The sequence below is a fragment of the Felis catus genome, chromosome D3, assembly GCF_018350175.1.
Source record: "Felis catus isolate Fca126 chromosome D3, F.catus_Fca126_mat1.0, whole genome shotgun sequence".
NCBI lineage: Eukaryota > Metazoa > Chordata > Mammalia > Carnivora > Felidae > Felis > Felis catus.
In genome coordinates, this window is record NC_058379.1 from 6710552 (window position 1) to 6725332 (window position 14781).

A 14781-nucleotide genomic window follows, 5' to 3' on the forward strand; every position below is an offset into this window, starting at 1 on the left:
GTCACGGGAGCCCCATGTCAGGTAGTAAATAGCCGCACGAGCTGGTGACAGCCGTACAGGACAGTACGGGCAGAATACGTCCGTCCTTGAGGCAAGTTCTACTGCGTAGTGCCCGTCTTGTTTCTGGTGCAACCCCACGATGGCGATTGTTGCCCCCACTTTACAGATGAGAAAGCTGAGGCTCAGAGAAGAGAATGACGTGCTAGTCATGGAGCTGGTGGGTGCCAGAGAGTTCTAGAACCTGGATCCATCAGGTCGCAGAGCACGGATGTGGGGTTGCTGTGCTCATGTGTCCTGTTGCCCAGAGAGCTGCTTCTCAGGACCCACGAGACCAAAGGCCCACCTGCTGGCCACACGCAGGTGTGTACTGGGACCCCTGCCACCTGTGCTCTGTTACCTAGTGGGGAGCGATCTTTAATGAAAAGGCAAAGGAGCCTCGCAGCCTGCACCCTTGAGACCAGATCCCTCAGGAGGGGCTTCCGGCGATGTCTCCAAAAAACTCTTTTTATTCATTCATTTATTTTTATTTTCAAAATACGTACATTTTATTTATTTTTTTAAATGTTTATTCATTTTTGAGGAAGAGACAGAGCACAAGCAGGGGAGGGTCAGGGAGAGAGGGAGACACAGAATCCGAAGCATGTTCCAGGTTCGGAGCCGTCAGCACAGAGCCTGATGCGGGGCTCGAACTCACGAACCGTGAGGTCATGACCTGAGCCGAAGTCCGATGCTCAACCGACTGAGCCACCCAGGTGCCCCGTAAAATGTAGACATTTTAATATTTTATTTATTTTTGAGAGAGAGAGAGAGGTGGGCAGAGAGCGAGGGAGACAGAGAATCTGAAACGAACTCTGCAGACAGCAGCGAGCCTGATGCAAGGGCCCAAACTCTCAAACGGTGAGATCATGACCTGAGCCGAAGTTGGACGCTTAACCCACAGAGCCACCCAGGTGCCCCCGGAAAACTCTTTTTAAAAGTGAGAGAGCTGGGGCACGGGGGTGGCTCCGTGGGTTAAGCGTCCAACTCTTGCTTTGGGCTCAGGTCATGATCTCACAGTTTGTGGGATCAAGCCCCACATCAGGCTCTGCACTGACAGAACCAACCTTGCTTGGGATTCTCTCTCTCTCTCTCTCTCTCTCTCTCTCTCTCTCTCTCTCTCTCTCCCCCTCCCCCCCCCCGCTGCCTCTCCCCTGCTCGCACGCATGCATGCACTCTCTATCAAAATAAATAAATAAACATCTTTAAAAATTGAGGAAGCAATAGCCAAAAGGTGGAAACAACCCACATGTCCATCGAAGGATGAACGCATGTGGTGTATCCATCCAACGGACTACACAAAGGAATGAGGCACGGACACCTGCTGCAATGTGGAGGAACCTTGAAAACGTGATCCTGAGTGAAAGAAGCCAGACACAAAAGGCCACACGCTGTACGATTCCATTTATGAGAAATGTCCAGAATAGAGGAGTCCATAGAGGCAGAGAATAGATTGGTGGTTGCCAGGGGCCGGGGAAAGGGGAAGGGAAAGCGAATGGTATCAGGTCTTGGGGTGATGAGAATGTTCTGGAACTAGATGGAGATGGTTGCACAGCATTGTGAACGTACCACATGCCACTGAACTGCGTACTTTAAAACGGCTAAAATGGTAAATTTTAGGTTATGTACGTTTTGCCACCCTGAAGAAGTGGCACAGAATGGCAGAATCTAGGTGGTGTGGGTAGGGATGTCCTCTATAATATGTTACAGCATTGCCCTGTGTCTGAATATTTTCATAATAAAGGGTCAAGGGGAAAAGACTGAAGGGAGGGGCGCCTGGCCGGCTCTGTCGGTGGAAGGTGCGACTCTTGATCCCGGGGATGTGAGTGTGAGCCCCTCGCTGGGCCTAGAGCTTACTTACTTAAAAATAAATAATAAATACATAAACTTAAAGATAAATGAAAAGACCGTGAAAGGAAAGTGTTCACAAGGCTGTGGCTTTCACGCTGGACTCCAGCATGGGCTACCCTTTGATCTTTTCTGTGTCAGGACAGTGAGGCCAAGCCCTCTGTGCTGGCTTCAGGCTTTGCTGGTCGATGTTGGGGAGCAAGGAGAGGTGGGGTGTTGGGGGATATGCCTGCCGTGGAGAGAGGGTTCCTCAGGTGGTGGTGTTTCCCGGTGCCCATGCCCCTCACTGTCCCCAGCCGCTGGGGCGTCCCAGCGCCTGGGAATGCAGATTGGGAGAGGGTGGTGGGGTTATCATCCTTGTTGCGAGGAATGGAGACCAGAGGCCCCAAGCCAGGCCTCCTGGCTCCCTCCCCAGCCCCATTTCTGCTGCCCGGAGTCTGAGTGAGCCAGTGGCAAAGGCCCGCCCTGGAGCCGCCCTGGAGTCGGGCTCTGCACGGAAGCAGCAGGGCCACAGCAGGCAGGTGGGAGCACGTGTCCGCTGAGCTCCCCCCACCCACCTCTACATCGGTGGCCTGGACCAAAGAGCCCTCGGCAGGGGACACGCGTGTTCCTCAGGGTGGGCAACGTGGCTGACGCTCCTGGGGCCCGAGACTCGGGGTTCGGCCACTCCGATTTGTAGAAATGGGGAGGCAGGTGGAGGTCCACCCTGCCTCCCCAGACGCCAGGGCCCCTGGTGTCGCCCAGGCCATCGGAGGGGCTCTGTCCCCGTCCCCGTCCCCGTGGCCTGCCCGGCAGCGAGACCTCAGATGAGGGCACAGCTCTCCGCAGGCCGCGCGTGATGGAGCAAGGAGCCCGGTGAGAAAGCCCCAGGCTCCTGCCCCAGCCCCCTTCTCCTGCCGGTGCACAGGGCTCCTGGCCCCACTGGGCCGCCCGTGGGCCCGAGGCTCGGGCGGGGGGAGGCTGCGCCCGGAGAAGGTGGGGATTGGCTCTCCGCTGACGCCTTCCCTCTGGCATATGGCTCCTCCGCCCGCCTCAGGCTCTGCCAGCGGCTCCCCCTTCTCCATGGCAACTTCGCTCAGTGGTCCCAGTGGAGGAGAGAGAACCAATTCTCCCTCTTCCCTCCCTCCCTCTCCTCTCCCCACCCCTTCCTCCTGGCCTCCCTTCCTCCTGCGTCCCCGCCAGCCCTGGACTCCCGCGTCTGTCTGTCCCTCCGTCTGGGGACCTCCACGCTTGGGGTGCGCTCCTGCCACGGGCATGGGTCGCCGGCGGAGCTGCGAGCCGGGGGCGGCTCCCTGAGGCCCGGCAGGCAGCATGGGGAGCTGGGCCTGCGGCCTCCGCAGACATGGGGGGCTGCGGGCCGAGCCTCGGCCCAGGTCCTGCAGCGCGCGGCTCCAGCTCTCACACTCTGTCCCCTCTCTCCCCCTTCCTTACATTTTCCTCCTGAAAGGTAATGTTCTGCGAAAACTGTCACAGCCTTAGGACGGGTTTATCAGCAAGGAAGGCTCTGTCTGGTCACGTGGGCTGCTTGTTTTCTCCGAGTAGCTGGGATGGAGGGAGACGGGGAGGGAGAGGCACGGGCCGCCTCGCCTCTGGGAAGGGGCATGGCAGAGTTGGGGGCATGGGGTCCCCTTCTGGGCACCCGTGAGTAGCCTGGCTCCTGCTTCCTGGTGCTTGGGGCCCCCCCTGTGAGTTGCACTTCCATTTTCCCGTGTAATTGCTACACAGCATGGACCGTCTGCCTTCCCGGACCTGGTCTGACCAGAGGAGGGGACGTTTCGAGGCACGCGCGTGCGCCCCAGATGGGGCAGAGCTCCCAAGTGGCCCTCGGAGGGTTTGGTTCTCTGCCTAGTTGTCTCTCACCTGAAAATGGAGTTCAGTGGGGGAATGTTTTGTCCTCGCCACCAAGAATTTCCGAGAGGATGGTGTAGCGAGAATCATCTGCTGCTGGCTGGTTCCTGGCAGCACGGCCGTCTGTTTGGGACGGTCCCTCCGCAGAATGTGGTTCAGGCAGGGTTTTAAGACCGCTGCCCAGTTCCCCATCTCCAGCCGTGGTGCTCAGGATGGCTTCTGAATGGCTCCCCTGGAGGGGACTGCCGAGGTCCCGAGGCAGTCTCCAGATTTGCACCCCAGGGCGGGCAGCCCCCCCCCCCCTACGTCTGCCTCCCGGGCAGCAGACGGACAGACCTCCCTTCCATCAACTGGAGCATCTTTATGTTGATGGAAAGTGAGGCCCAAAGGGAACGGATTTAGCACCCAGTTCTTAGAAGCCACGGGTTAAATGGTGCCTGAGAAGAAGCCCTGTGTGATCTTTAAATAGAAAGCGAACGCCAGGTGGCCCATCTGACTCCCAGGGGCGCTTCAAAGTTTGGTGCAGGTACGAGGGAAACAACCCCAGACTCTGAAGGTGGCGCCCGCAGTGGGGGCTAAAACGGCAAGTATGTGTCTTAGAGTGAGGCTCCTGGGCGTCTGGCTGGATTACGTATTTTGTTTCAGTGTCCTCTCTGACAGATTGCCTTAATGATGTCGGCCCGAGGCGGGGCTCCCCGTCTGGTTCTGTGGTCTGGTTCTGTGGTCTGGTTCTGTGGCTGGACCCCTTCAACCTACATTTGCATAGCTCTCAAAGCCACGTTCCTCCCAAGCTGCCCTGCACGCTGAGTTCTTGAGGCTCCCCTTTGATGATCAGGTCGGTTCCTGCTGGGCTGGCTGAGAATGCTCTAGAGTCTGCAGACGCCCGCCCGTGCTGTCTTGCCCTCCCTTTGCTTGGAGCCTGGAGTCTGTCACTGAGCCCCTCCTGGCATCTGGGCGCTGTGCAGGCTTCTTAATGACATTACCTGCGTCTGGACTCTCTAGTTGGTCGGCTGTAAATTCTGATAAGTTTATGAGTCGTGAGACGGGCGGGGAGGCAGTGTGCTGGTTTGCTTTTGGTTTGCCGGCGAACGAACGGAAAATCCGATGTGACACAGAAAAGGTCTGCCCCCCAGGGGCAACGACCCGCTCTGTCTTCGCTCAGCCTCCCCGCGGAGGCCGGCCCGGCATGCTGCAGCTGGGGTGACTCTGCCCTGGGGTCTCCCGGGTGCACAGGGTGGGGGCTGCTTTGGTGATACGCATGTGTGTGCGCGGTCAGCAAGCCCGAAAGTCGGAAGGGATGGCAGAGCGGGGCTGGCGTTGGAGGAGGGAAGCGCCCCTCCGCCAACCCGCCTGCTTTCATCCCGAGTGAATCCTGAGTGCCTCGTGCCAGCCTCCCCGCTCAGTCCCCCGGCACAAGGAGCCAGCCTCCTTTCTTAGTGTAATTGCACGTAGCAGTGACTTACTTGAAAGCTTTGTAAAGAGCGGCGGAGGGTGTGAGAGCAGGTCGGAGAGGTGGGAGCCCGGCTGCCGAGGGCTCCAGCCAGAGAAAGCGTGGAAGGCTCGTTCCGGGAAAAGTGGAACAATCACCCGTTGGCTGGCTTTCAGGCGGTGAGCGACTCTCTCTTCCTTCGTTCCTGGGGAGCACTGGGACTCGGGGAAGGGTGCGGTGGGGAACCTGGTGGTTCGCACAGATCTCACGAAGCTCTGAAGTGGAGATTGGTTTTATTTTGCCCTGAGTGCTGGCATCCGGCACCCGGGCTGTGCCAGGCAGGGGTGGCGGCACTGGCTCGGCGTCGGGGATTCTAGGACTCGGGATCATGTCCACCTGGGAGGCTGAGCCGACGCCCCATCCCTGCCCCACCCCCCAGACTTGAGAAAATCCGTTGGTGGTGGCTGTTGATCTCTGGGACACAAATGGTTTAAGGAAGTGAACAGCAGAAAAGCTCGTGAACGTTGACAATCCCGGTCTGTCTTGTGATGTCCCTGACACTCATACACACGTGCATGCAGCCACGCATAGGTACACGCACACCCCACACTCATGCACATGCACACTCACACTGCCTGCACACACGGGCAGTCATGCATGTGCACACCCCACACATTCACACACACACGTGCACACGCACCCCCCGCGTGCACAATACACGCAGCCGCACGTGCACACACACCCATGCACACAGTCACACGTGTGCACACTCGCACACACGGATACGTTTTTCCCGTCTGCCATCGGGGCTGCGCGTATCAGTTGGCACTGTGCTTGCGGTAACGTGATCTCCTACGAACGGCCCCTGGTGTTGATACGATCGTACAGCTGTCCCTTTGGTGCGTTGCTTTTTAGCTCCGTGTCTTACCTGCGTGAGACAGACCATTCCTGGCCACTCCTGGAAAGAGCTGCCTCCCTTCCCAACCGCTCCTCTTTTCCACGCCCTCTGGGCTGTGTTGTCGGATGTATTACAGAGCCCGGCACGTTTGTGTCTGCAGGGAAAGCCCCGGTTGCCAGCCTTCCATCCTGAGCCTCCGGGTGTCTCAAGCCAAAAGGAAGGGGAGTCGTCAGGGACTGCTAAGCTTCAGATGTGCTGAGCAAGGCTGTGTGTGCACACGTGTATACGCTGTCTGTAGTGCTCATAGTTAGGCTTCCTTAGCTTTGCTTCTCATTTTCCGGTTCGTGTCTCAGGGCACAATCTCAGCAGACTCTGACTGCAGGCACCTTCACAAATCCCATCTAAGTTAACTTGAGAAGTGCTTGGTGTGGTCCCATTTTACATATGAGCAAACTGAGTCTCAGAGGGGTTGAGTAACCCACCCAGGGAAGTCAGAGCTCAGATTCCATCCATTCACTCATTCATCCATTGGGCCCCAGGCCACCACGCTCTGGGATGAGGAGGAGTTCATCCATCCCAGTTGTCTGAGGCATTAAAGCAAAAGGGAAGAAGCAGAGAGCAGGCCCTGAAGGAGGCGATGTCCCAGGGCCTGAGTGGTGAGGCCCTCACTGCCCACCTCCCCAGCCCCCCATTCCTGCCCAGAACTCAAGAGTTAATGCCGCACCGCGAGAACTTTCATGTTGCCTGGTCTGGACCCCCTCTTTATTCTGCTTTTTTTAAAAAATTTTTTTAATGTTCATTTATTTATTTTGAGACAGAGAGAGAGAGAGAGAGAGAGAGCGCGCTCATGAGCAGGGGGAGGGGCAGAGAGAGAGGGAGAGAGAGAATCACAAGCAGGCTCTGCACTGTCAGCACAGAGCCTGACATGGGGCTCAACTCACGAACCATGAGATCACGACCTGAGCTGAAATCAAGAGTCAGACACTTAACCGACTGAGCCAGCCAGGTGCCCAATTCTGCTTTCTTTCAAAAATTATTCTGGCATTGTCACATCGTCGGGAGGACAGTCTGCAGAACGGGGTCTGTCTGCTTTATGCTGAGAACTTAGGTGTGGGTGGGTCGATGTAGTAGGAGGGGCATATTGTATATCAGGAGACCAAGCCTCCGTTTCCTCCTCCTTCACACGCCTTGGCACAAGGGAGGGAGGTGTGAGGGTGCCTGGCCGTGAACCCCATGAATCGGTATGCGGGACAGGGGTGGGATGGTGATCGTGCACTTAGACTTTCAGGCACTTTACTCTCTGACCTTTCAGAACAGACCGTACGCACGTCAGTTACACCGAGAGATCGTGTGCGTACAGATGTGCCGATAGCTCTCAAATGGTTTCGACGGTGGTGCTGGGTGGAGGGTATGTGAAAGTTCTTCCATTATTTTTGCAACTTTTCTGTGAGTTAAAAATTATGTGAAAGAAAAAAAAAAAACTTAGGCAGTTTGAGGGCTTTTCCCCAAAGGTGGACGGAATAGTGACATAACAGAGGAGGGTTTGTACCTCTGGGACCCCACAGGAAGCCATATGGTTAAACCGTGGGTTAGCGCCCCGCCTCCCCCTGCCACGGGGGATGGCTGGCCGGGGGAGAGGGAGCCATGGGGGTGAGACCTTTTAGGCCACCAGCAGACTCTCTAGAGGCAACTCCCCTGGGCACAAGGGCCCGTGAGGTCAGGCTGCTCCCCGCCTCCCTCCCTGGGCTCCCTGAAGGGGCACCAGGCTGGGATGCTTTCTCTTCTTCCAGAGGACACAGCCTGCTGACTGCCTGAGGCCAGGAGAAAATTGTTTGTGTTTTTGGATGGTTTCTCGATGGGGTGCAAATGCACCAGCTATGTCAGCCTTGTGGCTGCCATCGCCTGGACTCCTGAGAGCCCCCTGCAGTAAATGGCCACCCTCCCGTCCTTGAGGCAACTGTGGGGAGGGAGTCCTAGATCTCTAGTCCCGCCCCCGCCCCATGCAACCTCCCCACGCCGCCTCCACTGTCTCCCTGCCAGAGCCCAGCTTAGTGGGAGTGGATGAACCGGGTGCCTGATGTGCTGTGTTCAGTCCAGCCCAGCCTAGCAGCAGCTGCCCAGTGTGTGCCTCGGTTTCCCCACCTTGTTGCCCTAGCAAGAGGAGGTTTCCTCACCAGGTCCCCATCACCTCTCTGAAAGCAGCCCAGCCCAGAGGGTAGCAGGAAGGACAGAGGCGGCAGCCCGGAGGAGCGCTGGGGAGTTGGGCAGTTGGGCCATTTCTGTCCTGTCTCTTAGGTGAACACCCGGCACTGGGCGGTGGTGGGGGGGAGGGAGGGGCGGGGATCAAAGGGTGAAAGCAAGTCAGAAGACCTTGTCCTAATCCCCTATTCTGCCATCAGCCTGGGTGTGAGACCTTGGAGAATTCCCCTGGCCTCTCTGAGCCTCTCCCTCATCTGTACAACAGGGTTAATGGCAGGTGCCCTCGGGAACCTGGGAAGGACAGAAGGGACGGTGTGAGGGGAGCACTTTGTTCCGTGCGGGTGCCCTCCCTTGGCCCGTCGCCCTGTGCCCTTGTGAAGCACTTCACAGCTTTCTAGGCGTGGGCACACCATTATCACAGCCTGTGGCTTTGTCAGGGCTGCGGCAGGCTGCGCAGACGGGGAACCGGGGGGACAGTTAATTTTAAAACACTCTTGCTGCCTGGTGTCACTTGCCTGCTGGGCCCCTGCTTAACTGCATGGCTGAAGGCCTTCCCTAAGCCTCTGGACTCCTGGGATGGGGAGACTGGGAGGTAGGCGCTGACCTGGGATGGCAGGAAGGTTAAGGAGCCTGGGTCCCGGCTCTGTGACCCACAGAAGGTGCTAATCCCGGGAACCTTAGCTTCCCTGAATGCAGAACAGAGGTGCTGGGTGAGAATATGAGACTGTGCTTGCCTCACCTGCAGGGGTGAGATGCCGGGGTGACCGTTTTACAGGGCTCTCCTCCAGTGCAGGACTTACAAATGGATTGGTCTCAAAGGACCACTCCGGATCAAAGCCCGTCCTCTTAGGATCAGGGCCTGGTCAGCTGCTGCCTTTCGTGCTTCCAAATGTTTGGAAGGCCAGTGCTGTGTTGCAGCCGGGGGGGACCTGCTGTCGGGAGGCGTGGTCACTACGCTGCCCATGGCCTGGAAGAGGAAGCCTGTGCTCTGCCAGCTGCCTGAGCGCACATGGCACAGCAGGGTTGCTGATGGGGAAACCAAGGCACAGGGGGGTGACCCAGCTGGAGCTGCTTGTGGCCATGGCACCAAGGAGGGGTCTCCCCTGGACCCACAAAGAGAGCCAGGGCCAGAATTTATGCCTGAATCACCACCTAGCCCTCTGCCTTCCCAGGCAGCATGCGGCATGCTGGGATTCCAGGTCAGTCTAGGCAGATGGGGAGACTGAGGCGGGACAAAGTCCACCTTCCTCCCCCTGACACTGGCCTCTGCCCCACTGCTCCCCACTTGTAGCTGTGGGGGGCCCATGCTGGGGACATGGTGACGCCCCCTCCTTTGCAGTGCTAGCCTGCGTCACAGCCTTCTCAGGCCCAGCTCTCGCCCCGCAGTCAACCCGGGTTGGGCTGATGCATGAAGGGGCAGGTGGGTGCTGGGCCCTTGAGAGTGTCCCCCTAAGTGGCCCAGGCTGAAGACTGGTTGGTCACTGTGAAGTCATCTGGAAGGCAGGGCTCCAAGTGGAAGCCGTGCCTACAGCTGGAGGAAGAGGCGCTGCCCAGTGGAGCAGAGTGTGCCATCTGACGGGCAGCTGTGCTCTCTGACCGCTTGGCAGTCATGGGGACCAAGAGTGGCGGCCAGGGGGAGGGGCTCCTGCCTTGGCCTGGCAAGTGTCACATTCCTCTGAGCCGCCCTGCCTGGGCTCTCCAGGAAGCCTGTCTCTAAGAGAGGGCTCAGGGAGGAGCACCAGCGTGCACCTGCCAGTGGGAGGCGGGGGGGAGGGGGACGGGTCCCCAAAGGCACAGAGCCACTGCCCCCATGGCCCTCAGGCCGTTGGACGTGGTCTAGCTCAAGCCTTCACTGTGGCTGGGAAACAGTCCCACAGAGGGCCAGGGTCCTCCTGCAGCCCCCAGGACCTTGGTAGCACCACTCGATGTGACCTCATCTGCAGCCCGATAGCTGTCAGGACCTGGGCCCAGTCACTACAGGGCATGGGGCCAGGGTAGGATTTATGCCCCCAAGAGCAGTGGACTGTGTTAAGGAGGGGGTGGCAGAGCCTCTAGAACCTGCCTGCCTGTCTCACTGCAGGGCACGTGCCTGCCCCCGGGCACTCTCTGCTGCCCTGTCCACCAATAGCGTCTCCTGGCTGGCCTGGCTGCCCTGGGCTTCCAGCTCATCTCTAGTCCGCGAAAGTTTGCTGGCTGTGTTAATACTGCTGTGCAGAGCTCATGCCTGGGTTGGCTTTGCATCCGGTTTGTTGGTGGATCTTACATTGGCCTTGTGAAATGGTCAAGGCAGATGACCAGACTGTTTTCCACGGAGGGGCAGAGAGGTTGAGGGAGCTGCCCAAGGTCAGACAGCTGCTCTGGACCAGAGTTTGGACTCCAGATCACTTACCTAACCGATATTTGCCAGGCACCTGCTCTGGCCAGGCTCTAGGGAGACAACCATGAGTGACCCACAGGGCCTGAGCTCCAGGGTGAGCCTGTGGTGGTGACATTGCCTTGTAAGAAGGGCCAAGAGGAAAGTCAGTGCCGGGTTCCCCGGGGAGCTGACCAGCCCCCAGGGAAGCCTTACCTGGGAGAAGAGCTCTTTGAGCACAGGAGGCTCAGATCCCAGGCCCAGAGAGACACCAACCGGCTTGGCTCTGCCGTGTGACCTGAAGCAAGGCCTGTTCCACGTCTGCTCCCTCCTCCTTCACGAACTGGTTGAGCCAGGCCACTTGTTGTCACCTCGGTGGTCTTCCCAATATCGGCGGAGAACGTGTGTAAAATGCAGGGTCCCGACCGTCTCATGCAGAGGTTCTGTCATACAGATTTGGTTCTGATTCTGGGAGGGAGAACCAGGCATCTGCGTTTTGAACAAGCTCAGTGAACATTTGTAAAGTGGCTCATCCCTGTACCTGAGTTTGAGAAGTGCTGGACTTGGCTTCTCAGAGCCCTGTGAGCTAACAAGGGTCCTAACCCTGCCCCCAGGTATGGTAGCATCCGCGGAGCCGGGACCGTCACCTGCCAGGGGTTTGTAGATGCTGAATCATCTGAGCTCCTGTGCCTTGCAGGAGCCCAGGTCCCAAGTCCTGAAGCTTTCAGAGGCCTTGGCCAGCTTCCCACCTCCCTGCCCCCGGTGAGAGGTTCCCCCAGAAATCCAGATGGGGAGGAGATGCCGAGTCAAAGGTCAGAGTAGGGGCCGAGTATTTCTCATCAGAGAAACCTGTGGTGCCTGGATTAGGACCTCACCCAGGGAGTGCTTCCAGCTGCTTGCTCAGGGCTGGCGTGCCTGGGGGCTCTGGCAGAGCTAGACTAGTCTGACCGGACATGGGGGCCTAGAAAAGGCTGTCCAGGTGCCAGTGTGGGGAGGCTGGGTGGCTCCACACCCAGCAGCCACTGCCACTTGAGTGTGTTTATAGCGAATGCAAGAGGACTTCTCGCTGGCTCCTCAAGTGCCCCGAGCTCATTGGCTGCAGCCCTGGTGATGGCCTGGTCACAGGCTTGCCCAGTCCTGTGCGGGTGCTGGTGTTGTCTCCTGGCCAGGACACCATTGGTTCTTCTCCCACAGACGCCCAGAGCAAGGGGACACTGGCTAAGTCTGGGTGGCCAGCTTGGGCCGTGTCCTGCTTGCCAATGCCACAGACCCAGAGTACTGTTTCACGGGGCTGCCATCACACCTGACCGCAAACGGGGCTTAGAGCAAACGAACGTCTCATAGTCCTGGAGGTCAGGCTGTCTGCAGGGCCGTGTATGTCCCTCAGAAGGCTCTCGGGGCGAATCCTCCCTTGCTCCTTCTCGCTTCTGTAGGCCCCACCTGTTCTTGGCTGGTGGCTGTGTCACTCTGATTTCTTTTTCTTTTTTTTTTTATGTTTATTTTTGAGAGAGAAAGAGAGAGCACGAGTCGGGGAGGGGCGGGGGAGGGGGGGCAGAGGATCCAAAGCGGGCTCTGTGATGACAGCACACAGCGCAATGTGGGGCTCGAACTCACAAATCACGACATCATGACCTGAGCCGAAACCAAGAGTCGGATGCCCAACCGACAGAGCCACCCAGGCGCCCCTGTGTCGTTCTGATTTCTGCCTTTGTCTGCCCGTGGCTGGCCCCTCTGTGTCTCTCTGTGTCTTCTCTTCTCCAAGGACCCTTGTCATTGAATTTGGGGCCCACCCTAAATCCAGGATGATCTCATCTTGAGGTCCTTAGCTAACTACATCTGCAAAGACCCTGCTTCCATATAAGGTCACATTCCAAGGTTCCCAGGTGGACATGAATTTTCACTCAGCAGGCAGAATGTCACCAGGTAAAGGGCAGGTCTGCTGCGCCGGCCAGGGGAGCCGTGGGCTGGCAGCTGGTCCCAGCAAACAGATCTGGGGCTTTTAGCAGCCTCAGGCTCTGTTGTCAGCCAAGGCAGTTTTGCCTCTGTTAATAGAATCAGAGAGCCCAGAGCAGAGGAGGTGGTGGCCGAGGGGGCAGCTACCCTGGAGAAGAAAAGCAGAACGTGGCTCTGAAAAGCCAACCAGGACCCTAGGTTGAGTCCCCAGGAGGCAGACTGCACAGCATAAGAACTTCCTGGAGGTACCTTGCAGGTGGTGAGCATCCCCTCCTGGGGGGTGGTCTTAGCAGCCCCCCAGGGTGGGCATTGCAGAGCTATCCCGTCCCCAAGAGCTCTGAGCCTGCACTTGTCTCAGGGATCGACGGCCCCATCCAACAGCCACAGTACGAGCTCAGGGACCCCAGACCCCAGACCCTCCCTCCAGGCTGGCTCGTGGGTTTGCAAGGCAGGGGTGGGGTGGGGGGGTGCCCCTAGTATCCAGGCCATCAGCTCCTCTGGGAGTCCCAGGCCCCTCTCTCTGCCCCCACAGAGCCCTCGGCCTCTGTAGCTGGGTCTCCCCTCCCCTTTCTCTGTCTTATGGCTCAGATCTTGACCCCCTTGCCCCAGAAGCCTCTCCCAGGGTGACTGTCCACAGAAGCTGCCTGTCTCACACCCAGGGCCTTTAAAGTTTTTGGTTTTTGGTTTTGTTTTTAATGTTTACTTATTTTTGAGACAGAGAGAGAGCATGAATGGGGGAGGGTCAGAGAGAGAGGGAGACACGGAATCCAAAGCAGGCTCCAGGCTCTGAGCTGTCAGCACAGAGCCCGATGCGGGGCTCGAACTCACAGACCATGAGATCATGACCTGAGCCAAAGTTGGAAGCTCAACCGACTGAGCCACCCAGGTGCCCCAAAGTTGTTTTTTTTTTAATTGAAGTAAGATTCATTTACAATTAATTCTTTTAAAGTGAACAATTCAGTAGCATTTAGTACATTCACAATGTTGTGCAAATACCCCCTCTGTCTAGTTCCAGAATATGTTCATCACCCTTAAAGGAGACCCTCTGCCCAACTCTGGAGCTTTTTTTCTCCTTTCCTTTCCTTTCCTTTCCTTTCCTTTTCTTTCCTTTTTTAAAATTGTGATAAAATACATGTAACAGAATTTACCATTTTAGCCTCGTTTAAGTGTCCAGTTTGGTGGCATTAAGCACGTTCACACTGGATGCACTGAAACCATCCATCTCCAGATCTCTTTTCTTTCTCCAAATGACACACTGTCCCCATGAACACTAACTCCCCCAGCCCCTGGCACCCCATCCTACTTTCTGTCCCTGTGAATTCAACTCTTCTGGGTGCCTTGTATGTGTGAGTGGAATCATACAGGATCTGTCCCTCCTGACTGGCTTCTTTGGCTCAGCACAATGTTCTCCGGGTCCATCCGTGTTGTAGCAGATGTCAGAATCTCCTCCTTTTATTTTTAAACTTTTAAATTTTTAAAAAAATATATATATTTTAATGTTTTATTCATTTCTTGAGAAAGAGAGAGAGAGATGGACAGAGCATGAGCAGGGAGGGACAGAGAGGGAGACACAGAATTGGAAGCAGGCTCCAGGCTCTGAGCTGTCAGCACAGAGTCTGACGTGGGGCTCAAACCCACCAAATGCGAGATCACGACCTGAGCCGAAGTTGGACATTTAACCAATTGAGTCACTCAGGTGCCCCAGAATTTCCTTCCTTTTCAACGATGAATAACATTCCATTGTATGGATAGACCACATTTGTTTATGGGTTTGTCCATCATTCATTGATCAACGAATGCTTGGGTTGCTTCCATGGTTTGGCCATTGTGACTCCAACTCTGGGGCTTTTTTTTTTTTTTTTTTTTGAGAGACAGAGAGAGAGCATGGGAGGGGCAGAGAGAGAGGGAGAGAGAGAGAGAGAGAGAGAATCCTAATCAGGCTTTGCACTGTCAATTCAGAGCCCAGTGTGGGGCTTGAACTGAGATCATGACCTGAGCCGAAATCAAGAATCAGAAGCTTAACCGACTGAGCCACCCAGGTGCCCCAACTGGGGGCTTTTTGAGGGTCTAGTGAGAAAAGTATAGGGCCAGGGCTCAAACTGGGCTAGTCACATCTCCAGTACATGCACTGGTCCCCCTTCATCTGTAATTAACTCAGGTCCTTGGGCCCAGGCCCCAGTGGAGAGATGATCATTCCAGAACGCCCTCCCTGCTTAT

At 56.8% G+C, this 14781-nt stretch overlaps 1 protein-coding gene across 14 annotated transcripts in view; it reads left to right on the plus strand.

The window, feature by feature from the left end:
* The window catches only part of PITPNM2 (phosphatidylinositol transfer protein membrane associated 2), a 143400-nt gene that overhangs the window by 60248 nt on the left and 68371 nt on the right, over window positions 1-14781 (plus strand). The gene's annotated exons all lie outside the window — the stretch shown is intronic.